The sequence below is a fragment of the Gallinula chloropus genome (genome assembly GCF_964237585.1).
Source record: "Gallinula chloropus genome assembly, chromosome: 5".
In the NCBI taxonomy this organism is placed as follows: domain Eukaryota; kingdom Metazoa; phylum Chordata; class Aves; order Gruiformes; family Rallidae; genus Gallinula; species Gallinula chloropus.
Window position 1 is genome coordinate 79,376,453 of NC_140090.1, and position 26,196 is coordinate 79,402,648.

At 44.7% G+C, this 26,196-nt stretch overlaps 1 protein-coding gene across 10 annotated transcripts in view; it reads left to right on the forward strand.

The window, feature by feature from the left end:
• The window catches only part of DOCK1 (dedicator of cytokinesis 1), a gene marked incomplete at its 5' end in the record, with an annotated part of 301,045 nt that overhangs the window by 130,104 nt on the left and 144,745 nt on the right, over positions 1 to 26,196 (forward strand). The gene's annotated exons all lie outside the window — the stretch shown is intronic.

Consider the following 26,196-nt stretch of genomic DNA (forward strand, 5'->3'; position numbering starts at 1 on the left):
TTACAAAACGTGTTTCTTCTGTGTAATGTACCCTGCATCCTTGCAAGAAATTAATTGGTCCTTTGAGGTGTCATTATTTGGATTTTTTGTAAAAGAAAATTACAGAATCACAAGTTTGGAAAAGACCTTTAAGATCATCAAGTCCAACCGTTCCCATCCTATGCTAAACCATATCCCTAAGTACCTCATCTACCTCATAGCTAAACTTAAAACCTGGATATAGATTAATTTTAATTAGCAACTGGTTGTTATGCATGAAATTTATGAACTATTGAAGTTTGTGGAAGAAATCAGCGGTGCATCAATTAAGGTTTTGCTTCAAATGCAAAACAACCTATCCTTTCCTAAAAGCAGTAATAGGCCTTTATAATAGAGCTGCTTATCCCAAAGGATCCTAAAGCACTTAAAAAAAAACCCAAACACAAAAAACCTGTGATGATTCACAGAAATTACTTAATACTGCTATTGAAATATAAGCACCTCCTCAAGGATGAAAAGATGCCAACTGCTTGAGACAGCACATAGCAAAAAGCCCCGAAAGCTCTATGGCCGTACAGATCTTACAGCATCGGTAGTAACTGCGTAGTTAAGACCTCATTTTTTACTCTTCATTTGAAGTTGCTGGTTTTACTTTCCTAGTGTGCAGATTTCTCCCTAATACTGAGATTTACTGAATTACCGAATCCCCACTTAATCCAAGTATTGTGCGTGTATCTCCCAATTAAACATCAATCTGCCCTCAGAAGGGCTCAGGGTGCAACATAAAAGGAGTGAAAGGACTTTTGGATATGGTATTTGAAATAAATTTTAAATTAAAAATTCTTTTATCTCATAAATAAGAAATGTGAAACTCTTGGAGAGTTCACTGCCACAACCAGCATGTGCTTTCTAATGTTAACTTGGTGGCTTAAGTGAGTGAATCCTTATATGACTGGCTTATATTTAGTTTTAATTTAGGAAAAATAAAATAAGATATTTAAATGAAAAGCTTAATGTTCATATAGCAGTATTTCCCTGTTAAACCACACAGCTGTGCATGGCAGGCAATCTGTTGGACTTCTGGGTTATCAAATAGCTTTCAAAAAATCTCCTGCAAGTAAGTCCTTATTTAATATCTGTATTTTTTTCTCCCCATGTTTTGCCTCCTTGGTCCCAGTAATTTGTGGACAAATAACTGAAATTTTCTAGAATCAGTCTAGTTTTCCTTTTTCTATCTAACTTGTCATGTTCAGGGAGTGGGGAGGGGGCAGCTGTCAGTTCAGAAGGGGAAGTTTCTATCTGTAATCCGAGTGATGTGGTACTAAGTCTCTAGGAGGAAGCAGAGAGGAAAGATTGAGGGCAAAAACCTTGAAATAATGGAGTTATGGCATCTGAGATTGCTAGGTACTAGTTTTCAAACCAGTCAGCTTCCCGAGATGCTGATGGTAAGAAACACAGATGTACATCCCTCTGTCTAAGGTTGGAAATTTGGAATCCTTCTGTGAACGAACATCCAAGTGCTGTTATAAGGCAGAGGCCTGATCCATTAGCCTGCACCTGGACAGACCTTGGCTTTAGGCACAGTTAGAATGTATTATAAAACCTGCTATCAGACCCAAAACTCTGCAACGTCATTAACGTGGAACTCCTGGACAGAGATCTGTACCAGTCTGGTAAATTAATGCATTTTACTGAAACTAGAGTAACACAAGAGCCATTCTACCCCTTAGTTTGCAAACCCACCGCCGTGAGTTCATGCACCACTAAGAAACTGTAGCAAATATGAGATGCTGCTTTTAGGAAGACCTGAAATATTCAGTAATTAGGCCTGAAAAGAGGACCTGCATTCTTTTACCTGTAAGAGAGCCTTACCAAACCAGGCTGTGGGACCTGAAAGTCACATAGTACAAACATCTCTTCAGATCCCCCAGTTGTCAGAGGCAGTTTTCTGGCACTCAGTTACTCAACATCAGGATCCACTAACATACAATTTATTCCATAGTGCTGGCTGGATGTTTTCTTAGCATACCTCTGAGCTGTCTCTATTTTCAGATTGAGATACCACTTTAATCCCCTAATCTTCATGGCTTTCAGACCACTGGGGCTGTTTGGAATGGTTTGATAGTTGGAATTAATGGAGTCTGGAACCCAAACAAAACCAGGAGCCTGGTGAGGTGCCGTGGAACTGAGCTAGATCAATGGGGTTCTGTATTCTGTGATGCAGCTGATGTCAGGCGTGTCTTTAATAGCCGATACATCGATTCTTCAAACATTGTTGGTCTCCTGTTCCCAACTGCTTGGGCCTGATTGATTGAGCTAATCTAGAGTTTTCTATTCCCACTAGTCGCTTGTGCTAATAATTCTATAGATAGCTGTGATTAAGAAGGACAACAACCAAAAAGAACTAGCTTTGTTTAGTCTTGCTCGGATCTCAGTGTCTCCAAAGAGAGCTGTATGTGCACATCTGATACAAGAGTGAACAGTTAGTTGATTACAAGTTAAATATTTAAGATGGAAGAGTTTATATAACCCTTTCTGAGGCATTTTTTTTTTTTCTTCTCCATTTTTGCTTTGGATGAGGGGTTGCCTCCACTTTTGGCTTACTTAAGCACTAGCATTTACAGCATCATCTCCTGGGAGGCCTCACTTAATCATTCAACCTGCACTTGCAGTCAGACTCGTGCCAGAGCCTGCCCTCCTCCTACCCAAGCAGAGCCAGCGTGTGGAGCGATGTCCTGGGGATGGGAGCTTGCCGTGGGCACAGCCTGCATCCCAGCCAGGAGATCTCTCCATGTCATGTCTTTCCTTTCCCTGCACTGGGATCTGTAACTCAGCTGCCCGTTGCTCAGCTCGGGAGTGTTTTCTGGAACACAGGGCAAGGCTGGTGTACATAAAACACACAGCTGATAAATATCACAGAAGCTGCAGGATTTCTGGATACTTAGGAAAACGGCTGATATGGAGTTTCACAGTTTGCATGAGGGCTGCAGAGTTTATGGCTTACACTGTCAGGGGCCTAATAAAGGCTTTGAATTTGAATTTTAGTTGCAGATGCCAATTAAATACAGATAATAGATTTAAACTTTATTTTTTCTGTAGTTATGCTAAACAAACCCTGATTGCATGAGATGATTTTCTAAGCTAAATATTTAAGTAATCACAGAGCTTATTTTTCAGTTTTTAGCCTTGATTTGTTTATAACCTTCTGGCTGATTACCCTTAAGCAGTGTTCCCTTATGTTTAAATATGGAAATAAACTATTAAATAATAATAATAAAAAGCCATGCACAGAGAAGCCTTAAGAGAGTATAAAATCTTCAGGGGAAGTTAGGGAAACCACCTCCTTTATTTTTTGGGTTCTCCCTAGTGTGTTTTATTCAGTTACATAAATCCTTCCCTTTTGGTTCTCCATTTATTGATGCTCTCCAGATTTCTTCCCCTCAGTCCAGATTTCCTCCCCCTGGAGCTGCACTGGGCATTTCTAGGCAGGAGACCTCCATTGTGCAACTCACGCCTCAGTTATGAGGAGCGATGGGTACCCAGCATTTTGGCTCAGATCAGCAGCAGAAGGTAAAGCTCAGGTCCAGCAGAAACCTCCCCTCTCAATCCCAAACTCTGCAGAGTTGCTGCACTAGGTGAGTTCATAGAATCACAGAATGGTCAAAGCTGGAAGGGACCTTAAAGACCATCAAGTCCCAACCCCCTGCCATGGGCAGGGACACCTCTCACCAGCCCAGGCTGCTCAAGGCTCCATCCAACCCAGCCTTGAACACCTCCAGGGAGGGGGCACCCACTACCTCCCTGGGCACCCTGTCCCAGGGCCTCACCACCTTCAGAGTGAAGAATTTCTTCCTAATATCCAATCTAAATCTACCCTTTAAAACCATTCCCCCTCGTCCTGTCACTCCAGACCCTTCTAAAAAATCCCTCCCCAGCTTCCCTGTAGCCCCTTCAGGTACTGGAAGGTGCTATAAGCTCTCCCTGAGCCTTCTCCTCTCCAGGCTGAACAAGCCCAACTCTCTCATTCCAGTGTTGAATTTCCAGACTGATTTGTTAATGAAGGAAAAGGAGATCTGAATCTTACCTTATAATTTGTATTTCATTTCTGTCAGTGGTATGATATGGAAGTATACTAACGGGTTAATAAGCAGAGTGGAGTTAAAACTTTCCAAGTTCCAAAGGCAGCTGAAAGGCACAGATCTCAGAATCTGTATTTTTCAGAGCAAATGAAGGCTTTGGAGATGCAGCTGTAAACTTCTGTGTATGTACTAAGAGCAGGCGGGTTTTCTGTGCATCTCTGTAATGGCTTAAAGGAAAAATAAGGCAAGGGATTGCAAATGATTGGGCTTTACCATGTAAAGGAAGGCTCTGAGTGATCTGCAACATCTTTAGGCTTCTGAATACATCGAGGTTATAATTTCTCATGAGAAATCCCCACTGCCTCATATGCCATCTTTATATGTCTAAATATCATCAGAACTTTTAATTATGCATATTTGTTTTTCAAAAAGTCTTCTAGTCACATTGTAAGTGTATATGTAGAATATAACACACTCCTGTCATTCAAAATAGACATTTGAAAGAAACTTGGATTTACTTCATATAAACTGGTATGATATAGAAGCCAATTCTCTGTTAATTCCAAACAGACCATCGTGTAAAACAGTGATAACAACCTGAGGGTATTTTACATGTAATCTAAATGCTCTTCTTGATTTGGAGTTAAATAGACTCCTTCTAATATCATGTTATTTCTTTGACCTTCAGGCATTTTGACTTCATTAATTTAGGAGTATTTTTACCTCTTTAAAAGGAATCCAATTGTTAGAATACCTGACAGTGGTGTTATGATACAAACATGAAAATCACAGAGTAGTATCCTAAATACTGGTAAGTAATGCCCAGTAAATTAAACTGTATAGATAAAAATGCTGGAAAATATTAATGATCTCAGCCAATTACTACATACTAGTTGTTTGCAGGAACATTTCCTGTGTGTTACTATTTTTAAATAGAGTTTTAATACATAGGTATGAAAATAAAACAGAACTTCTGGGTAAATTTGGGGGGGCAGGTATGCCCAATTGTTGTGGTGTAAAAGGTACCTATGACTATTATTAGGAACCCCCCCCATGAGTCTATCAGCATACAGAACTGATGTGGTAGACCAGCCTGTCTTGCTTTTATCAGAGTCATTCATGTAGAATAATAGAGTTAGCAGTGCTGGTAAATGTCAAACTAGTAGGGTTTTTTAAAATCTGTTTTAAACCCCTGGGCACTGAACTTGAATTTTCTCTTGAGCTTCTTTATTTATTGCTCAACACTGAATCCATTCTTACTGCTGTGCTTAAGTATTCTGTATTTTATCACGTAGAGGAGGAATTGCCCATGCCTTATCTTCCTGCTTGGAGAAGTTTGCACCATTTCCATGAAATACAGAGTATTTCTTCCCTTTGCTTAAACTGATGCTTCCCAGCCTGGTCTGGAGATGCTTGGGGACTTCTCACCCACGTTACTGCTGTGCATACCAGAAAGGAAAAGCTCCTTTATGCTCCCTAGCAAAATTACAGTTTGTGAAGGGAGGGGGTTTATATCTTCAGTGGGAAAAGGATGAAGAGGTTCCACAGATTGAAACCACATCTGCTAATTTAGACTGACCCTCTCTTGTTCAGTTATGTTCCCCTCCAAAACCCAGCGTTATTTAGAGTGAATGCACCACCCTGCAATCTGCAAATGTTTGGTAGAGTCATGATGGTTCTTAGTAGCATTTCAAAAAGATGGATCTATCGATCATCCGTTTTCAGTGATGACATGATAGATCCATAATTGCCTTGAAAGTCTTCCTTTGGAATAAACATGATCATGTGGCATTTGATTTGCCTTCTCCATTTTTTTTCCCCCTCCCATCCAGTGGTAGGCTCTGTAAGAAGGATGTATAAAAATCATACCCTAGCTAATGGCTGAGATAAACAATAAATGCCTTTAAATGCTCTTGTGAGCTCTAGCTTTACAACTAAGTGGCAACAAATATAATGTATGATTTAATAAGCCTGTAGAATTTTAGATGGAGCAGGAATCTATTGTAGGATAAACTATTTAAAATTTCCCTTCCAAAACCAATTTCCCTGAAAGCACAAGCTGGTATATGCTATTTTCTGTGTTTCTGACATGTCTGCTTTGCGTTCTGAACACAAATTTTAATAATCCTTAGCTTTTGTAGCTTCCTATATTGTTACTTGCCTAAAATGAAAAGGAATCCATTCAACGTGATGCAATTTTATGCAGGAAGGGCTGCTCTTCCCCTAATGTGTGCATGCAACTAAGAGTAACACGAACAGGAGGTTTGTGCTTGCATTAAAACTAGCCTAGATCCTTATGGTCTGAGTTAGTAGCTATTACCTAATGCAGTGTCAAAAGATGTTCCCTGTCAGTGTGTGGTGTTATAATGTCAAATTATAATGTCAAATTTGTTGCAGTGGCAAACATTTGCTAGGATTTAGTGTACTGGAAAAAAATAACATTACTGGTAAAAGAATTATGCTTATTTTTTTCCTTACTGTGCTGTGCAGCTATTGCTAGTAGGAAAATCTGAGCAAAGGTTTATTAGCATTATTTTGCCATGTAAATCTGTGCAACTCTTTGTCGGTGTTACAGCTGGTACTCGCAGTGTAAGGATGCTGCTGAGGATGTGTTGCTAGGAGAATCACAAATAGTTCTGCTTATACTGTACTGTCTTCCAGGAGTCCAAAAGCCAGCGTGCTTCCACTAGAAGGCTTTTTTCATTTTTATGGGACTTTCTGTTAAATAATTGAAATGGCAAGCTGTTAAAAACAGGAGCTTAAGGACAGCTCCTGATCTGCTTTATGGTTGAATGCTAACTTTTAATTGTTCTTAATGAGGGTCGATACTTTTTGTGGGTGTGCAGGAGAAAAAAAAAACAACAACCCACCCATGCACCACCAGTAAAAAAAGCAGTTTTGTTCTATCAGCTTCAGCCAACAGCTCTGCAAAACTGTCAGACCTCAAGGGAGACTGATCTGGGTACTCAGGCCAGAGAACATGTCCAGCCTGTCAGCATCTCCATCGGCTGCAGCTTGTTTTCTTTTCCACCGTAGCATTTCAAGCGTAGGGCAGGGTAAAGAGGAGAAATTAGCTGAGTGGGTTGTAACTCTGTGTATCTTTGGCGTTGCATCTTCTGTTTTGCTGCTCGGGGAGTGGAGAGGCACCGCAGCGCTGAGCTGGGGTGCAGTGCAAGGTACGCAGATCCCCTGGGAATGCAGATCATCTCCTTGGGTGGAAGAAAATGTGCTTTGTAGTCTGTGCTGGAGCTTACTGCAAATGGGAGATGACAGACAGGAATGACTTTCCCGAGGTCAGTGGTTGTAAGGCAGCAGAACGTTGTCAGCTCCTTCTACTTGGATTAGGGTTACAGGCAGACGAGCTGGGGAGGGTGCGGAGCGGCGCTCAACAGCACGGCTGGTTAATTTAGGTCTAAAACCTGACATCTTTAACAGGATGCTAATTGGTGAGTAATATCAGTCTAGGAGATTTGTATTTCTACTCCAGTGCTGTTGGGAGTCACCAGGAAGATTTTCCCCCTTCCTGAGGAGCACATCCAGGAACAGCTTCTGGTTTCAGGCAGGTTCTGGCTCTGCTGTAGTTGTAAATTACCAGTGTCCAGTTCGACCTGAGCATCCAGATGTTGGTGAAAGATGAGCGAAGCACACAGATCAGTTTGACTTCTGGTGTAGCAAAGCCTTGTACAGAAATGAGCATGAGTTACCCAAAATGTGTGGTGGTAGCAGAGCAGAAAGCTGTGCTCTAATTGCTGGACTGCAGGTGAGGAACAGTCCCCCAGTGTCACAGAACATTCATGAACACTGGCTCTGAGATGCTTGTGGAGGAAGAGCTGAACTCTAATGGGGGGGAAAGTTGTCTTAAATCTGAATATTGTTGCAAGTGCTTCAAACCTCAACTCCCAAAGTCTCAAGCTTTTGTGGAACAGGACTCTGGGTCAGAGTTGATGAGTAGCACCAGTGCAAAGGGCTCGTCCCAGGTCACTGGGGAAAGCGGTTTTGGTTTGATGTGGGAAGAACTTTGTGGAGAATGAAGAGAGAAGCAGTGAGAGTGCCTAGGGATGGTGTGGGGGTGTGGAATAAATTGCTTCCAGGTTTGGGGGACCTGGGACAGTGTGGAGTAAGACCTCAGAATAGGCATTCTGGTGCTGGAGGGTGGTGATATGGATGATTAGGAAGTGTATTAAAGCAATAATTAGAGATCCTCTTAAGAATATTCACGTGCCTCTTTTGTCTGTTCGAGCTGTGTACCCTGCTTGTCCGAGGCCTCAGGATCCTGGCAGAGAACTCCTGCCATTAATCAGAACAGCCTGATAACACCCAAAGCACCAGACCTGTTTACTAGAGAAAGAATTCCCAGCACGTTTATTGTGGCTTTGTGTGCTTCTGTGCTATCAAAAAGTGTGAATGCAGGGATAGAAAATATTATTCTCATGAACCTGCTCAGCTAGGACTACCTAAAATACACAGATTCATCTTAAATTCAACAACTTAGGCTCAGTCTACGAAATGGATCGATGTTATCGGTGTTACCGGGCTTTTCAAGCATAATTTCTGCTGAATTACTCTCTTCAGCATTGGGATGTTTTATCTGTCTCTTTGGCAGCTCCTTGGAAATATTGCTGGCTTATTTGCTGATGGCTTTGATAAACAAAAATGTATTAAACTGATCCACAAGATAAATTTCTTTACTTGTGGATATCTCCTGATTGTATTTGCAGAAGAGAATAATGAATATAATAACAAAATAGGCATGAACAACCAATTACTTATGATTTGAAGGAGATATTTGGCTTGCTGTAAATTTTTTTTTTGCTTATTCACGCACAAATACACAAACTTTAGTGATATCACTGCATTGTCTCTTCTTCCTTCTCCCAGGGAGAGCTGGAAGTAACTAACCAGACCAAAACTACTTGCCAGGTAACTAAAACACAGTCCCAAATTTACACTCCTGCTGAAGTGGTTTTCTATTGAGCATCATAGAACTGCTGTTCCAGTTCCTAGAAGTGACTTGGACCACGGCTGGGCTCTTTAACTTGCATCAGCTTTGACCTCACTGACTTGGTCCAAGCAAGAGCATCGCAGCTCTGGCATGAGTGGTGCCTGCTGTGAGTTTTCTGGGGAGCACAGAGCAGGCTTGCTTGTGGTTAAGCTGGGGTATCACCACGACCCAAACTACCCCAGTTCAAGGTAAGTTTTGGCTCTGTCCATCCACGGTGTGGTCACAGCAGTGGGCTATCATACCCATGTTTTGCTTTGTGTGTCTCACTGAAATTTAACAGGGTTTCTTAGTCCTGTGGTTTAGGTCACCGTGGAAGCAAGGTGGAAGTGTTTAAGCTGTATAAATCTTGTGATTCTGGCCAAAGTGGGGTCTAAATACCTAGTGGCAATTTCTGACTAAACTGGAAATTGTGCTGGATGTTCCTAGTGGTACAGCAAAGGTTTTGCAGCTTTCAGTGCTGTGTCTGTGACTTGTTTCAGAGGACTGTCTCTTGTGTGGCTGAACTCCTGACTAGGTGTCTGCATCTTTCCTGGAGGTTGAGAGAACACTAAGGAAGGGCAGGCATAAAACAAGCAGGGAAGGTGGGGATGAGCACAAAACAAGTAAATGCTTCTGTGTTAGCTTTTGAACACTTCCCCCTCACTTGGCCCATATGGAATGATCTTCCTTTGCTTTTGTTTTTAAAATGGTTTAATTTTGTAACTATGTGGGCTTTATTTACAGGCATGCTCTAGCAATCATGGGCAGGCAAGAATAACACAAACCAGTTGCTGCTTTACCCCATGGGTGTCATAAATATGAGTTAAAGTTGAGATTTTGCCAGTATTATTCCAGTACAAATAATAAGGAATTCATGTAGCAGGTAAAAGGGGAACTAAAAGTAAATGCAGGTAGAGGAAAAAGTCTTTAGATGGTGTGGACTGCTAAAAAAAAAGTGAAATAAGTTTTTAATGGTCTCTCTGGAGATGGGCAGAAGCCTTCAGCTTGGCGTCCGAAGGAGCAGGATGTCCAAGCAGAAATCAATATGGGAGAAAACATTCTTCAGCAGAGAAAACTGATGCTGAAAAAGAACCTTTGCAGTGAGGCAGGGCAGCACCAGGAGAAGAGGGCGGGGGGGGAATATCTGCAGAGGGTTTCCACGTTGTTGATTTGTTGGGAGAAGTCAGTGTGCCAGGCCACGTGCTGCTTCTGCAGATCTGGTGAAATCAGGTGTGACAGCCCCGTGCTTGCATGGTCTTTGGTCCTCTGTGTAACGGCCTTGTTAGGCTGCCCAGTGAAATGCTGCTCTCAGAGGAGGGTTTCAGCAGCCAAACTGGTAGTGCTCCTGCAGGAGAAGTTATCCCAGAGTGGTGGTGTCCTCTAAGAAAAGGTCCTGTTGCATGTTGCTGGCTGGTTGCTCTGCTCTCCTGAACGTTGGGAACTGGACCATGGGTGTGACCAGTTTGGTTTGTGTATTGGGTCTGCTTCTTAGTAGTCAAATATTACTATTATTTTACTTGTTGTCTCTTGCGTTGAAAATTATTACTAAGGTCTCATTTAAAATGAGGAATTTGTGTGTAACCTGGCTGAACACAGCCAGACAGGTGAATTTATAACGTGTACAATTGTGGGCAAGCTCTTTACTGGTTACACATGAGCCCTCCAGTCTGCCTTGGGAATATTTGGCTGTAACTACACAGCTTTTGTGTGATGTTTGATGTGTTTTTTCTGATACGGGGTGAGCCTGAGGCCAAGTGATCAGTGATGTGCAGAGATTGGGTGGGGGGGTTGGATGTGTGGTAGAGGTCCTTCCCCAGGAGGACCAAAATCTGCTCTTGTAAAAATAGATGAAGAAGTTCAGATTTGTACCCAAATATTGTTGGACTGGGAGATCTTCAGTCCCAGGGTTTTAAAATCCATCCCTTCAATTCAGACTGATAATGGCTCTTAGGCTTCTCCACTGCTCTGTATTGAAAGCAGTGGCTTCAGCTGGAAAAAAAACTATTACTGGCATAAAATCAGGTCTGGTGTCTTTCTGCCACCAAAGGGGAAAAATCAGGGGAAGAGGAGGATGCCAAGAGTTGCTGTTTGATCACAGAGCTGTTACTTTTACGAGCAGTTATCTCTGCCTATGAGACTTGCACTTATAACTGGGAAGAGGTGAGTTTTAAGGCCCTGATCACCACGACACTGTGCTGGGCAGATGTCTAAAGAAGTTGAACTATTTTTGAGAGTATTAAGGGATCAGCAGAGAGGCTGTTTTCTGCCTGGATGTAGTAAAATTGTAGTAAGTAGACTTCAAAGTGGGGATGTGCCACTAAATAAGAGAATGCTCTGATCCCATTCTGCGTGGTCAGTGGCAATTTAAAATTGAATGTCAATAGCTAATGAGTCGTCCCTGTGTCTGTTCATAGGTTATACAGTATTTTCTAAGCAGAATAAAAGCAAGCACTTGATTTTTCAGGAGGCTAAATATGGAACTCCCACTGAATTAACCACTCTGAGATTTCTTTTTTTTTTTCCTTCCCTTGAAATATGCTCATGATCTCATCTCCTTAAAGCCTATTTAATTTACAAACTGATTAGTCAAAATATAAGGGAATATCAGGCTGTAAAATAGATTTGTTGCTTACGTGGGTTTTTTAATGTCTTGCACAAATTTTCAGCAGCCTTCACATGGGGGCTGTCACAAAGCAGAAAGTAAACCCTTTTTAATAGCTAGTTTAAACAATCATGTGAATCTTTTATGCCCTCAGATACTCTAGATTTACTGTAATTTCCTCAACTCTGCATGAATTATGTGACTCCACATCCTCAATTCTCCGTGTCCAAAATGACTGTGGTTGGATAAGGAACTACCTTGAGACACAACAGCTCAGTAGCTTCTCTTTTTTTGGAGGTTTCTGGACATTTTAGCAGAGATTTTTTTGGCAAGGGAATAGGTTTCCCTGGCTTTCACCACCGCAGCGGTCACCGCGAAGGGCTGGCACGGGTAAGTTTGCTTTTAAATTCTTTAGAAACAAGGGTATAGTAAACAGGAGTGCTAATATCTCCCTGTTGTTTGGGCAATCTGTCGTTGAGTTTGGATTTCCAAGTAGCGTAAGGATGTGTTGTGGTGACCAATAGTGTTCGGTCCCCGGTAGTGCATGTCAGGAAGACAACACACGCTCCGTCATCCGGCACTTGGTCAGGCTCAGGGGCTTCTCAGCCCTATTTTCCTTCTATATGTTCATCTCCATTGAACTTAGTATGCCTTTGCTATTGGTTTTCCCCTCTCCATATTAATTATGTGCTGTGCATCTCACACAGGAATACTTCAGTCAGTGAAATAGTTAACTGAGGGGGGGGGAAGAAAAAATGCAGCGATGGTCTTATGACCTACTTGTTTGTGAGCTTAATTGGTCGCAGGGTGCATGGAATGTTAAGTGCTGTCCCTCTTGGTAAGTAACTAATACTTTCTTTTGTGGTGCTGCTGCCCAGCTGGTTTTCTTACGTGCCAGTCTAGGGGAAAGGCATCGATTTCCTTCCCAATGTCAATTATTTTAAGCATCTTGTTAAAATTATACATCCTTAATAATGACAGAGCCCTAAAGAATATATATTTTTTACCAAGGGCATCGTGATGTCCTTACCAAATAAAACCCCCCAATAAACAAAACCACCCCCCCTACCCAAAAAAACCCCCCTCATTTAGTATCAGCCTCCCCCAGCGAGCTCATTCGGTGAAGGCAGTCTGCTTTAAATGCAACAGCACCTTGAACTCTGGGGCAGTAATTTTATTTTACAACTGTTGGGTATGAATATTTGGGTTAGCAATATACATTATGTATCTCTCTTGAAAGCACTGACTGTATGCCATCGCTGTATGGGCGAATATAAACCTCCAGATGATAAATTAGTGATATCCAAGCACGGAGATATTTTCATCTGAGCTGCTCATATGCATTTATAATGCCAGAAGAAAATCCAGCTTTTGACTTGGAACTGTTATTTGTAGTTGAAGGAAGCAGTATTACTGTAGTAAAGGCAGGCAGGCACGAGCAGGCTGCTACAACACCGATAGGCTTCACACCAGGAGTAAGGAAATATGTTACTCCACATGCTCATCGTTTTTTACTCTAGATTAGATTTGCTTGAAATCTTACATCGGATTATTCCCAGTATACAGCTAGGACAGTTACATGTCATGGGATATTCTGGGTGCTTTTTTTTTAATCAGCTGGTAGTTTTATCCATCTATCAGCTAGATTTTTAACCTTGATACATGCAGCATTCCTGACAGCACTGTAAATACGAACGGGAATGATGGCAAAACACTTCAGCGGAGGGAGTAAATCGCTAGTTTCTATTAGACATGACCTGTTACTGTTCTGTCTTTTGCTACAGTTTTCCAGCATTTTTGGTGGAAAAATAGCGATTATCTGAGGTCAGAAAAACAGGTCTTTGCAAACTTCCCCACCAGAGAGCCTAATGAGTTAAAATTTTCCTCGGTGATGCTCGTGCGGGATTTGAGCTGCTTCGACATACAAGGTCAAACCAAAGTGCTCCATTCCCTATTCCGAGTCGTGGCAGAGAGGAGGGGGGCACAGTTCCTTCGGGACAGACCCCTCGGGAGATGGTGACATAAGCAGAGAACCTATTCTGTGCTTTCGGCATTACAAGATGTCCCTATTTTGTTAGGGCTTGCTGCATCCCCCCCCGTCCTCCCCCAAACCAGATCCAAGCTAACTGCAGTCCTGCATCCCCCTTGCTGCTGTAACTCTGTGTAAACATGGCATTAAGTAGAGACGTTGAGGTCACAGGAGAGGATTTTTACTGGCGAGAGGAAGGCAAGATGGAAATGCGAAGTGGGAAGGAAGCCTTGGATGCCTTGCGAGGTGCAAGGTCCAGGACTATGACTTTGGTGCTGGATCCCTGCTAGCGTTTGTCCCGTTTGCCTACTGCATTTTGGCAGCATCTCCAATTTAGATGTGTCTGATGATGGGGACAAGGGGGCTCAGGCTGTGGAGTGGTGTATTAAATCAGGAGAACCACTGCTGCTCTGTAATAACAGTTCACTGAATAGCAGCAGCTTCAGCCCCGGACGGGGAATTTCGGTTTTGGTTGGCTTTTAATGAAGTGCTGGATGAACACATCCGATGTTCTTCCATTGCTGCGTCGTACCGACACTTCATTAGGGCTGCGTTTGGACTTCCCAGCCCCGAAGTTAATAAGCAGCTTAGGTAGTTCCTCACCATCAATCATGGGAAAAACTAAAGCACTTCGGAAGGTGCGGGGAAAGCCTCCAGCTACCCCTCTCCCCTAGCAGGTAGCGGGAGAAGCAGTGGGGGTATTTTTCTAGAAGAAAGTAGGGGTCTGCACGGGTGCACCGCTATTCTCTCCTCCTCCGTCCTGAAAGTTATTGAATGCACCGGCTGCTCCCAGCCAGGCGGATACACTATTGCATAACGCTCCCGCCGGCGCTCAGCGCGATGCTTTCCGCTCATCCCTACCAAGTTTTCCTGGGGAAAACCAAGGAGCGGGGGGGGGGGGGTATTTTTAGGAGCGCTGGCTCAAGGAAAAGGGGCCGCGGCATCCCTCCGAGGAGCCGAGGGGCAGCGTCACGGCTCGGCTGGCAGCGGCGAGCTTACCTTACGCTTCTCCTTAAGCAGAAGTGGCGGTCTGTGCGCTCCCCTTGCGGTGCATCTCCCTCCCTCCGCCGGGGCGAGCTGGCCGTCAGGAGCTCCGCGCCGGTCGCGCATCTGCTGCCTGCCCGCCGGAGCCGCCGCGCTGCCCGCCACGCCGCCGGTCTCCCGCGGCCGGGCGCTCGGCTGCGGCCGCCCGGGCGCTCGCTAGAGGCAGCCGCCGCCGCCGCACGCTCCCCCCGCTGCCCTCATCGGCTGCGGCGCCCGGCTCGGAGGGCGGGGGGACGGGGCGTGGGGACGAGGGGAGGGGACGGGGGACGGCTCCTCACGGCCGGGTCTCCGGCGCGGAGCGGCGGTGGAGCGCGGAGCTGGGGGGGGAACTTGTTGAGCGGGACCGGCGGGCGTCCCCCAGCCGGGCGGGGAGCGGGCTGGGGCGGCGGGGCGGGGAGGAGGAGCCGGGGGCCGGGCCCGGCGGCGGGGAGCCGCCTCGGCGGAGGGAGGCGGGTCGCTCGGGCGGCGGGAGGCGCCCCCCGCGCCGGGCAGGGCTGGGCCGGGTTGGGCTGGGGGCGGCCGCCGTCCGGGGAGGGGGCTGAAACGGCGAGGGGAGGGGGCTGACACAGAGACGCAGCGGGCTTGCAACGGCACTGCCTGGCGCAGGAATGCGCGGTGCTGCCTCGGCGCCCTCCCCTACCTGTGAATGCCGTGGCGAGGGCTCGGTTCCGAAGCCCCGCACGCCCGCGGAGCAGAGCGCCCAGCTTCGCCCCTTGCGCTGCTCAAACCGGGAGCGCCGGAGCAGATGCGGAGCGGGCGATGCTGACACGTCTGGGGATTTCGCCGAAGTGCTTGTTTAAAGCTACACGGCTGCGTTTTGTGTGGAGGAAAAGTGTTTCAAGGTACTGGGCGAATAGATGTTCCCGTTTTGCTTTTAAACCTTGAATAAAACGGGCACGATTTTAAAAGCGAGGTGGGGGCTGACAGATGCGCTCGTGTTCTTAAAACTTAAAGCCCGTGTTTCCCCCTGTTCTCTCAGGCCCCTCCATCGGTTTATAGGGGGCTTTTCAATAAAAAGAAAAAAGTTAGAAACCAAATGGGCCGCGTGTATTTAATCAGACCCATCTGACAGACAGAAGGTGTCATGAGAGGCACGAGAATCCATCTGAGTGGAGAAGCGGTGCCTCAGTCCCCCTTCCCTCGCAGCATTTCAGCTGTGTTGCTGCTTAATAGATGTTTTTCCATCGCAGTGTGAAAGCCTCTCTAAGCCCGGTTGCTGCCAGGTACGGACCACAGAGTGCCTGTGGCGGCACCACCTTCACCGTCGGTAGCGTTGATGAGGATTATTGATCTTGGGGATGTGCTGAAGGGAACCCTGATTCGAAGTGGCAGACTGGACCTCCTGGGTGACGAGCCTTAGCTGCTGCCCGGGCTGAGCGTGCGCCGCGCCGCAGCGGGGAGAGGCACCCAAAGCTGAGCAAGTTAGTACCTCTCCGTAGCACGATGCAGCAGAAATACTGGCTCAAGTCCTGGATGTCTTTTTAGAGTTAATTAGCTGGAGCAGACCATTGCACCAACGAACGCGCGCTGCAGCGGCGGCGGCTGGAGCACCTGATTTGTGCCAGCTTTGCTATCTTCGTACAGGGCTCCTCTCATAGAGCCTGACAGCAGGTAAAGAAATCCTTAACAGACCTGGCTGTCACATAAACATCGGTGTGGAAGCGTGGAGATGATTTCACAGAAATCCTTGCCTGTTAAATTGCAGTTTAACTGTGCAGGACTGGATCAGAGGAGTGTTCAGCAAACCAGGCAGTCGGCAGAGGGCAGCTAAGTTGCTCTCCCTGTCTGCTACCTGCCCAGGTATTCTGCCTGCCCTCCTCCCTTCCTACCTTATCTTTGTGAGTTCAGTGCTGATCGCTAAAGGAGAGTGCCCAAGGGCATCCTTTGTGTGCACTCTGCTCTGGGATAGGGACTGCGGGCTGCCCGCAGCCCCCCAGCAGCAGTGAGCTGGTGGCACAGTTTCCAGGGCAGTCAGTGATCTCTCCAGGTTTCTTACAAGAGATTTATTTTTTTGTTCCCCCAAAGAATTAGGTAGTAGGAACTTCAGTTTATCAGCTTGCTCCTTGACATGACAACGAACACGATGCTTTTTTTTCTTCCCCTCCTTTGGGCAGCATTGTCACACTGTGTTCCCAGCACCTCTGCAGTTTTACTAAACCAGATTTATTCCTGGCTGCAGCCTGTGTACAGACACAGGTTAAATTGTGTGGTAGAGTGACCAGGTTTTAAATACGTATGCTACTTCAACAGAGGCAAATAGATGACTGGTAGTAACTGCTGTTAGTTTTTCACAAGCTGAAGATGTGAGCTGTGCAGACTGCATCCCAGGACGTGCAGACCGTGATTGCCAGAAGGAAATCCTAGTGCTGGATAACCTTAGTGACTTGAAAGGAGAAGCCCTCTGGCAGAAGCAGCAGTTAAACAGCGTTCTTATCTTCTCCATAATTATATTTAGAGGCCGTTGTCCCAGGGCTGATTAGTCTTGCATGGTATTATGTGTCCACCCCGTTTATAAAGCTCGGCAGCTACACAGTGTTTTTCTGGAGGGTTTCAGAGAATTAGAAAGGACTTTTGACAGTTGTGGAGCCGATTCCTGCTCATCCTTTGCACATGTAACTGCAGACACTGTTGGTGGGCATAGGGTTATTTTACACCATGGTTTGCCTGTTTCCCCATTACCCTGCTTCCTGTAATGCTGAAAGCGTGTGGCAGGGAACACGGTGGGGAGAGGGAAACGCTTCATCAGCCTTTCTGCCAATTTTTCAGCCTTTGAAGAACGCCTAGTGCAACTGTTGTGTGATGAAATGCAGCGTTGAAACGATGCTCGAGATGTGAATCAGAGGAAACCTGGGAAAACACAAAGAGAAACAAGCCCATTTAGCGTTATATTTTAGATTACAAATTAATTTCTCTCTCATGGAGTGTCCTCCCTGCTCAGGTCATTTTTTCCTTCAGGTGTCTGTCGAGGAGGAGCGAGTGCTGCTCAGGGCAGTGGGGTTCCTTCCCATGACACACGCAGGCCCTGGGCAGAAGTCCTGCCTTGGGCTTCTGGAGTGAGTGATGACATCATCAGCTTGTATTTGAGAGCATAAATTTGGGCATCTGTGAGTATTTAGGAACGTTAATCTTCTTGCACAGCCTCGTATTACAGACTTCAGGTTTGGCTTTAGTTCATTTTATTTATTTTTAATATATATTCAGCTTTTTGCCCTCCAGGCTGGCAGCACCAGGGCATGTCCTCCTGTCCTTAGGGCATGTCCTCCTGTCTTCAAGGCATGTCCTTCTGCCCTCAGGGCATATCCTCCTGTCCTCAGGGCCTCCTGGTGCTCTTACAGCTGCAGAGCTTTGGCTAGAGGACTGCTCACAGTGAGCATCGTCGCCAGGACAGATGTGTGTGTTGTGCAGGGGTTTGGTATCATGATGCTCCAATAGAACATGTGAGTCCTATGGCAGCAGGCTAAAATGTCATTTTCTGGAACAGTCTGTGAAGTTCTTGTTGGTCTCAGAGGAAACAAGGTTGAATCCTGCTCAGGCAGAAGCATGCGGCAGCCAGAGCTCGCGTTACCTGCCAGGTGCTTCGGCCAGCACCAGATGGTAACCAGCACCAAAGTCATTTCCCAGATGGATGTGAGAGCTGGTATTTAAACTTCTGAATGTGTGCTGTATGCTGAGGGGGCTGGTTCAGGTCTTGGCTGAAGGGAGAAGCTGAGGAAGGCTCTAGTGCCACGTTCACTGGGTGACTGGCAGGCTGGCAATGGTACCTGCTTAAGATGAAGGGGAAGGTTGCTGCGCCGAGCTCCTGATGCAGCTCAGCCTCAGGAGAGCGTTACCACCTACCTTTCCTGCAGCTCTGGCTGCTTTGGGCCAGCCCAATTTGTTGCAAAACCTCACTGCCTCCTTTATAGCTGGTGGCAGAGGGAAGTTCACTGGGTTTGAAACACAGAGGCATGGATGCCATCCTGCCTTTTCTCTCCGTAGTCATTTGGGACCGACGCTGTCATTACAGCTTTGCTGAAAGGAAGTATTTTCATATTGCTGAATCTTCATTCCCATTAAAGAGGTTGTTATTTTCTTGCCTGTATGTGATAGCTGCCTGGCTTTCTACACTAAATCTGGTATTTATTTATTTGCTTGAACCTGCTATTGGGAGAAAAATGGAGGAGAGTTAAATATGCTCCTCTCCTCCAGCTGAGGTGGAGGCAAACACGGCTGGAATTTCAAACACATCCTACTGCAACTCGGTCCTTAGAGGTGCTCCTTGCCTTGAGGGGGGAGATCATCTGCTTGGCTGGGGTGACAAAGAAGCAGGGTCTCATGCAGAAGAGATTTAATTTAGTGCCTTGTTCCATGATAAGTTTCTTCCATGAGGTTGGACGACTCATTTGAAGCTAGGCTCGTGTCTGTTCTTTATCCTTAAAGTGTGGGTAATTGTACATCTGTTAACTTGGAGGAACGTTTGGGAGATAAAGGGGATTTAAGATTATGTGCATAATACCCATAATACCTGCGTGCAGCTAAAATATTAAATAGCTGATGAAGTGAACTGCTATTTATGGGGGTTCTGGTGGAAGAAGGAAAATGCTGAGTAACCTCATTAGCTCTGATAGTTATTTCTGTACTTCGTTGGTGTCAGTATGAGCAGGGTAGTTAGACCTCTCTCTTAATTTCCCTTTGTTCAGATCATGGGAAGAAAAATACAACAGCAGGGCTCACCAGCTAAAGCTGAGATTGTGAGTTCCAGTTGAATGCTGACTCATTAGGCATCCAGATTGCTGGAGATGTTAGTTCAGCAGTCGTGCTAAGAAAGAAGTCCTAATTTTATCAGGGTAGGATGTTGGGGTTGTTTTTTTTAAAGTGTTTTCACTGTGCTTATAGTTTGGAAAAGTTCATTTTCCATGTGTGAATGTTTCTGGGAAAGGAACCCAAATGATGATTGGAAAAGCTCATTTGCACTTTAAGGATGGGGATTATAAACTAGTCTCTTGTGGTGGGTCCAAGCTGTGGAATCACATGCCTAATAAAGATGCTCTCAGTAGATGCAGGATTCTGCTCTGGGTCAATTATCATGCAGCCTGTACAGTTAGGAAATAAATGAGGGTCTGGGAGACCGTGATGTATGATACCCTAAATGGCTGCATTTTGTTCATATTTGAAAGGCAGTTTAGCTTGTCGTCATTACTGATGATTTGTGCTTTTATGGCCCTTCTTTTTGCATTTCAGAGATCTTTGTGCCCATCTGAATAATAAATCACCATGTTTGATTTGCTCAGGAAGACCAAATGTGAAATTACATTCTTATTAAGATGTCTTGAGAAACTCTAAGTGTGGGTGATTATTTTTTTTTAAAGGAATATTGTGCCAAATTTTTAATGTTTTTCCTTTGTCTTGTTTATTTTATTGCCTTTTCCAATCCTGGGGATATATCTCCAACTGCTTTATGGCAAAGAGAGAAATACTGCTCTATTTAAACATAAAAAATAAAATAAATCTGAGGATACTTTTGATTGCCTCCAAACAACCGGTTTCATCTTTAAGCACCTAATGAAATCTGGAATGAGGGTGAATTCCATCTTCAAATTCAAGTTACACACCAAAGCAAGGCAAATGTAACAAATAACAGGGCTACTTTCATCTTCTCCTTATTTCCTCTTTGGTGGACTAATATATTATTTATACAACATTGATTTCATTAGAAGGAGGATTTGATGGAACTTTTCTGTCACACTGGAGAACCACTAAATGATACAAGGTAGGGTAAACTCCCAACCCATCAGTGAGGCTTTCTCAATTGAAATATTGAACTACTATAAATTGGAATATAGCAGAAAAGTACAAGCTTTTTAGGTGCTTTTACATGTTGCTTTAAAGTTAGAAGCCTAGACTGCAGTCTGGTACTAATGCATAGTGCTTAACAGGAAAAAAAGAAGCTAAAATAAGCTGCGTGGAACAAGTGAAAAAGAAGTTGTCCAGAATTGTGTAAGAGAAAGGAAAGTGAACAGCCATAATTTCTATCAATTCTCTGAATTTGATTAATTAAGCATTTTGGCCATCCCATTCAGAAATGAACTCTTCAGTAGAGTTTCAAAAATCACAGGCAGGCACCAAAATAAAATTGCCCTCAGTAATTTTGATAGGTGGCAGAGGACCCATGGCAGGGAATGAAAACGGGTGTTAAGAGGCAGCATGCAACATGATGGGCACCCCAAACCTTTAGCTGTGTGTTCACAAGTAAGAGTTTCTACTCCCTTATTTAATGAGGGGCACCTCCAGAAGGCCTAGTGGAAGGAATGTGATGGACACTGCAAACTTTAAAGTGTTGTACAAGTAAAAGAAGAGAATTTCACAGCCTGTTTGCTGCTGTGGGAAGGCAGAACTTCGCTGTGGTCTTGGTCACAGAGTCATCGAGGTTGGAGAAGACCTCCAAGATGATCTAGTCCAACTGTCCCCCTACCACTTGTATTATTAACTAACCCAGGTCCCATTTTTAAGCCAGTTCAGCACTTCATATGTGAATAGTCAGCAGCAGTTGAGGAGCATCATTAGCAGCCGCTATAAATCGGAGGGCTGTCGGTCCATACTGTGGCAAAGCCTTCCAGGAATTCACAGTAGTGACTTTGAGTGTCTCCATGTCCCTTTGGGGTGGCCTTGCCTCCACTTCTGCCCAAGCTTTGCTGAGGAACTGTAGTGGACTGATTGCTCCTTGTCTCCTCAGGTCCCTCATTCATCAGAGCACCGTGTCACAGAGTTTGTGCCGTCCCTTGCTGGACCAGACCCACTTTTGGTCTCTGCTTCCGTGACTTCTGTAGCTGCAACTTCCATCACTCAGTGTGTTTAATGCCTAAATTAAAAGCACCTTCTCATATTTGCCTGAAATTAATCTCCTGTTGGCTTCAGCAGCTGCCTCCTGGTTCTAATACTGTGAGATTTGTGGCTAACAGCTGTGCACTCATTTCATCCACCACCTCTGTGGATTTGTAAACCTCAGTCCTATAAATCCCCCCCTCTGCTTCCTCAGAAGAATCTGGGACTTTGTGGTCCCTGCTCAAGAGGTGGCTTCTCCATCCCCTTGTCACAGGATGGTTCAGGTTGGAAGGGACCTTCTGGGGATCATCTAGTCCAACCCCCCTGCAGTGAGCAGAGACGTTTTTCACTGGACCAGGTTGCTCAGCACCCCATACAACCTGAGTTTAAGCATGTCCTGTGATGGGGTATCCAGCCTGTCCCAGTGCCTCACCACCCTCATCATAAATAATGGCTTCCTTCTGATCTAAATCTCCCCTCATTTAGCTTCAAACCATTACCCCCATCCTGTCACTAATAGTCTCAGTAAAAATATCTCTCCTAGAAGGCCCCTTTAGTTATTGAAAAGCTGCAAGAAGGTCTCTCCAGAGCCTTTGTCTTCTCCAGGCTCACGTTTTGGTTTCCCTTCCCTGTACCTTCTGCAGTATATTATGTCCCCCCTGAGCTATAGAGGCAGTATTTATTTATCAAATTCAGTTTTACTTCTCTGTGAGATGATATAAATTAGAGAATTCATTGAAGGGTAGCAGTAAACATCACTGGAGCTTTATTTGTGAGCTAAGTTTTTGCTCAGGATGATGAGCTGGGATGATGAGCTAATGAGGTTTGTTGTGTGATGTATAATTTCGTTACTTCACATCAATTACCAGGTGACAGATAAGCTCTGCAGCAATTGATTATCTAAACAAGGGGCTTGATATCCTGTGGGAAAGCTCCTGAGGACTGAAGGTGATGCTACATGGACAGATAGTGGCCTCCTGATGCTGAGACATGGCATCATCCCTGGTATTTTTGGCCTTCTAGGGTGAGTTTGTCCCAATCATGGAGAGTTTCTTGGGGAAGAGAGGGACTGCCTAGCCTTAAGCTGGCTGTGCACACTGCAGAGCCTTTAGGGGAGGGCTGGAGCATCTCCTCATCCTGCCTTGTGCCCCTTGCCCTTGTCACTACATTCCATAGAGCTCATTTAGGAGAGAATAATGTCATGTTGCTCATAATATTTCACTTAAACGGACTTCAACTCGAAAACCCTCTTCTTACTTCATTGCTGTGGATTTGTTCAGGGGGAATTTTAGGTTGCTTTGATGTTTTTTAATGATTTTTTTTTTTTTAAATCACAAGGTGAAGATTCCTGGCCAGCCAAACCCCAATCACTGGAAGCCACAGAATATTTGTACATGTGAATTTTTCCATTTAATAAGGAACAGCAACAAAGAAAGTTTTAATAATTCCCAGGAATGCAATGAATATTTTCCTTTTATTTATGCAGATTTATCTCTTAGCTTGAGTTGCCAACATATTAATTCCTGCCTACCAGTTAATGACTTTGGGTAATGTTTGTACTCTATTTTTGCAGCAACTGTCCATACACCTTCCAGTTACTTACACAAACAGATTCAATCCGGTCTCCTTCCTTAATCCTGAAAGACATTTTGTCTTAGTCTAAATATTTTTTCCAAGCTGTTTTTAAAGCTTTATTTTTATTTTTTACTTTGTTTTTAATCCTTATATTTGTCTCCTGTATTTGAAGATGTGAGTGATTTTCAGCCTCGCCAATAGAAGTTATTTACTGCTTTCCAGGCTTATTTTTACCAGATGTCAAGAGTGGGTTGAGTGTTGTAGGCTCTGCCATAAATCAGGGTTAGTTTATTTTCCTGCTGGGGTTTAAAATGGTTTTGCCCCAAAAGGAAATAGTTCTGATGGTATTAAACACACAGATGGCATGTCAGGAAAAATACTCTCAAAAATACCAAAGCTACAACATTCAAGTAGCAATCAAACCTTGCACTTGGGTTTTGAGACTGTAAAACAGGCCCTGAGATGAATTGGGGTGTTTGAGGTCTCTCAGGTGTTTTCTGTTCTCTTTCTCATGCTGTGGGACTCTCCACTCTCCTCCTGGTTTCTGTATCTTCAGCCTATGTGAGTGGTGTTGTGTCATGCAGGAGGACAGCTGCATGTTTGTAGTCTGGGATATTTTAGTGATTGGTGGTTCTGTTATCATTAAATATTGGTAAAGAACATGCACTTACCTGCCCTGTGAAGACATTGGGTGTGCTGATAGGCCAGCTTGAGCAGTGTTTTTAGTGGAGCATCGTGGGTCAAATGCATCTTCAGACTCCTCATGGGTTTCCCACCTCCACAGCAAAACTCTTCCCCTGAGGACCTCCTACACCTTACCTAGAGGTGCTTTCCCTCATCTCCGTGCTGCACCTTTCCTAAGGAGGTGACCTTAAAATTTCCTCTTCAACGTGTTATCCCCAGGTGTTGGTAGGTTCTTTTTCCCCACTCTTTGAATGGCTGAGATGCCTCAGCCTTGCTCCAAGCCCATCAGTTCTGACTTCCAGCTTTTCTTCCAGGGGCTTAACGCTGAAAAATACAGGCAGAATTTATATGAGGTATGAGCTGCTAATCCAGAGCTGGACCCACTGGGACTGGTGAGTCTGTGCAGCAGCAAAGAAGGGAAGGGAAGCAGACCTACACTTTGCATTAATGTCTCCTGTGTATATGAGAAGAAAAGTGGAACAGGACTCAAACACAAGTTAAGAAATAGAAATCTTCAGCCTGGCTCCTGTGTCCTTTGCCCCGAGCAGCAGGGAGTGGGATGCCTGGATGGCACAGGTCGCTGTAGCGCTGCTGCTCTTCTGGAGCTGGGACAACTTCCACTCCACAATATAAAACAAAATACACTGTTTTTTCTGCCCTCAGCATTGGTGCCAGATTACAGCTACATGAAGAAAAGTTTTACACACGTAAACATGTGGATTACCATGAAAATTTTAATGAAAGAACTGAATAGTAACTAACGATGGCAGGGCAGGTGATGTTACTAAACCAAATTCATTCCATATAGCCTGTGCACTGGTTTTAGTTTAACACATTTCTTAATGTTTCTTGTATGGTTTGAATATATATATATATATATATATTTTAAAGCTGCTACCGTTGTCTCAGTTGTGCTGGTTTGAAGGAACTTCTCAGCAGAGAAGTCCAGAACTGGGATGGGGAACTGGGTGAGTCTGAGCAAGGAGCTGAACATCAGAAAATGTAAGAGAAGTTCTGCTGGGCCCCACAGTTCCAGCTCAGCTGGCAGTCTGGGAGGAAGAAAGGGGAGAGTGGTGAGCATCCCAGGATGGACAGGAGGCAGGTGGCAGCCCGGGGGAGAGTGGTGTCCCCTTTCTGGGCTGGCCGTGCCCCCCCACCTCCTCCTCTGTGGCTGCTGGTTTTGACTTTGGAACGTTTTAAGTCACTGCTTTCCATCTTGTTTTGGATTTAATTTTTAATTGCTTTTTCAAAGAGAGATTAATTCTCATTTAGGTGTGGATATGTAATTAAAAAAGATCTCTCGACTTAAGTTGCTTTTGTTAGCCACGTGCTTAGGCAGGATGTATGTGAAAGCAATTACATAGTTGACTATACATCTAATCCTGTTCTTCATGTTTAAGTGTTATTGTGTTTGGAAATGATAAACGACTTCTTATTTGTTGAGGGGATTTACTTTTTTCCCTTATGATTTCTGCCAAGAGGATGTTGGAAGGAAAATGAAATTCAATTATAAATCAAAATTTATTTCGCTGGTGGAAAACCAGCACTTAAAAATGCTTTGTTATTGCTGGGATGTGTTGAGTGTGCTGGGTATCACAAGGCAAATTATCAAAACAAGCTTTGTGCTTTCATCACAGTGAGTTATTAGTACAGAAGGTGTTCCTAGGAAATGCTGTAGGTGCATTTTGGTAGGCCTGCAAGCCCAGAGAAACCTGAGTTAGCTTCATCTAGAACCAGGAGAGCTTTGCAAGCAAATAGTCTGTCTTAGCCATGTGGTGCTCGCTGCCCTGCTAGGCTAACCAGCGTTGGGGGGAGCAGTACAGAGACCATGGGGTGCTGCCTTCAACTCCAGGATCCCTGCCTGTCACCAGACAGATGCTGGATGCAGGTGAGCTCTGTCCTGCATCTTGGCATCATCCCCACGTTCATGGACTGGCAAAGGCGTAAAAGTTGTAGTTTGTTTCTTAGCTTCCAAGGTCTATGTTATTCAATTGAAATGGGTAGAATAAGCTGAATTTGAGAATAAAATTTGCAGTCTGGGTGCCTGCAGAGAAAGGCCCCATGGTCAGGACCTGGTGTGGTTAGGTCAGAGCTGCAGGCGCTGGCTGGCTGCTGCCTTCAGTCCTGTGGTTCAGCTTGCTTAAAGCTGCCTTTCCCAATTGTAGTTATTCCAGCTGATTAGTTCTTTAGGTCATCGTGCTTCTCATGTATTCTACATATTTTAAAAGAAATCTTTTTCAGTGTAATGCTGCTGGAATTCAAGCTTTTCATTCCCATTGGGTAGTGCTGCTATTTTTTTCACCCTGAGAGCTGGCAGGATGGGTTGAAAGCAAACCCCCCTTTGCCCTCAGTGCTGTGACTGGGTATGTGCTGTTTGCTTACTGATGTCTGCTGCCTGGTATTTCTGTGCTGCCTCCTGCTC